The sequence below is a fragment of the Penaeus monodon genome, chromosome 2 (genome assembly GCF_015228065.2).
Source record: "Penaeus monodon isolate SGIC_2016 chromosome 2, NSTDA_Pmon_1, whole genome shotgun sequence".
NCBI lineage: Eukaryota > Metazoa > Arthropoda > Malacostraca > Decapoda > Penaeidae > Penaeus > Penaeus monodon.
The window spans coordinates 3,159,654-3,162,153 of record NC_051387.1 but is presented as its reverse complement, the minus strand read 5'-3'; positions in this window follow the sequence as shown (position 1 = coordinate 3,162,153).

The following is a 2,500-nucleotide window of genomic DNA, read 5'->3' as shown; positions in this document are numbered from 1 at the left end:
CCTTCCTTACTCCTTCCTTCTTCTTCTCCCTCTTCATCCTCTTTCCTCCTTCTCCTCCTTCCTTTTCCCTTCTTTGTCCTCTTCCTCTCTCTTTCCCCACCTGCTTTCCTCTTCTCTTCTCCTCTGTCCTCTTCCTTCCTTCTTCCTCGTCTTCCCTTTCCTCCTCTTTCATCCTCCCCCTTCTCTCCCTTTCTCATTCTTCTTATTCTCTATCCTACTCCTCCTCTTCCTCCTCCTCGTCTTTCCTTTTCCCTTCTTCCTCCTCTTCCTTTTTCCTTTTCCCTTCCTCCTCCTTTTCCTCCTCCTCGTCTTTCCCTTCCCCTTCCTCCTCCTTTTCCCCCTCCTCTTTCTCCTCTTCTTCCTCCTCCTCCTTTTCCCCCCTCCTCTTTCTCCTCCTCTTCCTCCTCCTCCTCTTCCTCCTCCTCCTCCTCCTCCTCCTCCTCCCTCCTCCTCTTCCTCCTCCTCCTCCTCCTCTTCCTCCTCCTCTTCCTCCTCCTCCTCCTCCTCCTCTTCCTCCTCCCCCTCCTCCTCCTCCTCCTCCTCCTCCTCCTCCCCTCCCCCTCCTCCTCCTCTTTCTCTCCCCCTCCTCCTCCTCCTCCTCCTCCTCCTCTTCTCTTCCTCCTCCTCCTCCTCCTCCTCCTCCTCCTCCTCCTCCTCCTCTTCCTCCTCCTCCTCTTTCCTTACCATTCGATGTCGCTTCGTCTTGGCTTTAACTCGACCGCAACAGGAGACTGTTAAGGCAACGGTCAGGGTGGGGGGAGGAGGGGTTAGAGACCCCCTCTCCCCTTTCCCTCTCCCCACGCCAAGATAAAGGATATTTAGATAGATCAATGTAAAGATAAAGAATTTTGAGATATATAATGCAAAGATAATGAATGTTGAGATAGATAAATGTAAAGATAAAGAATTTTGAGATAGATAATGCAAAGATAATGAATGTTGAGGTAGATAATACAAATATATGAGTTTGTAAATTTGTGGAAAAGTTTGTTTTTGTTATTAATGTTATTGTTTTTTATCGCTTTGTTAAGGTACTGTGCTAGAGAGAGAAAAAAAATAACAAGATCAGAGAAAATGTTGAATAAAAGATAGGAATACATGTAAATAAGCAACTGAAAAGAAAAACAAAGAAACCAGAGAGAAAAAGACGGGAGATAAAGAAAAGAAAAAGAAAAAGAAAGTAAAAGAGAGTCAGAAAAAAAGTTAAAAAAAAAAAGTAAAAGAAAAGCCAAAAAAAGAAGTAAAAAAAAAGAAAGAAAAAAGCAGGTACTGAAAAAAGGAACCTCATTTGAGGGGAAAAGGTCGACTCTCCGGAATGACGTAGAGTTTGAGTCGTTCTCCCCCACTCCCCCTCTCCCCTCCCCCCCTCCCCTCTCCCCTCCCCTCTTCCCCTCTCCCCTCCCCCCCTAAACCTTTTCCCTCCTTTCCCTTTCCCCTTCTTTTGCACGTTTAAAAAGAGGGGAATGGGGTGTTTCTCGACCAACCTATCGCTTAACGACGCCTCAGAGGGGAAGGAGGAGGGGAAGGAGGGGAGGAAGGGAGAGAAGAGGGGGGGAAGAAGGGAATTGAGGAAGGAGGGGGGGGGGGCGAAGGGGAATGAGGAAGGCGGCGGAGGACGAGGGGATTTGGGGGGAATTCGCAGGGTCATTGCGAGAACGACCTGATCCGAGGAGTGCTTTGTCCGGCAGGTACGACTCCCGGAAGCTGGCTCTCGGGTCGTGGCGCGGGTCGTGTGCCTTCCTTCTTTAACCTCCCGCGCTGGAGGGCCACGCCATTGGAATCCGATAGAAGCTGAAAACCCAGGTGCTGTTTTTTAGTGGTTTCGCCCTCTCTCCCTCCTTCCCTTCCTCCTCCCTTCCTCTCTTCCTCGCCTCTCTCCCTCCTTCCTCCTTCCCTTCTTCCTCCCGTCCTCTCCCCACTCCTCCTCTTCCTCCATTCCCTCCCTTTCCTTCCCCCTCCTTCCCTCCCTCGTCCTGACTCCCTCCTCCCCTTCTTGCGTGGGGGTGAGAGGGGGTACATAGGGAGGGGGAGGGGAGGCAGACGGATGGAAGTGAGAGCAAGATATGAGGGGAGGTGGGGGGGGGGGTGAAAGGAAACGAGAGAGACAGAGAAATAAAGTGAGAGAGAGAGACAGAAAGAGAGAGAGATAAAGTGAGAGAGATAGAAAGAGAGAGATAAAGTGAGAGAGAGAGAGAGAGAGAGAGAGAGAGAGAGAGAGAGAGAGAGAGAGAGAGAGAGAGAGAGAGAGAGAGAGAGAGAGAGAGAGAGAGAGAGAGAGAGAGAGAGAGAGAGAGAGAGAGAGAGAGAGAGAGAGAGGAGCGGAAGAGAGAAAGAGAAACAGAGAGAGAGAGAGAGCGAGAGACAGCCAGAGAGAGAGAGAGAGAGAGAGAGAGAGAGAGAGAGAGAGAGAGAGAGAGGGGGGGGGGGAAGCGAGAGAGAAGACACAAAGCAGCACGGAACCTTAATTCCCTATTCCAAAAGGCCCTTTTTCCCCATTCCG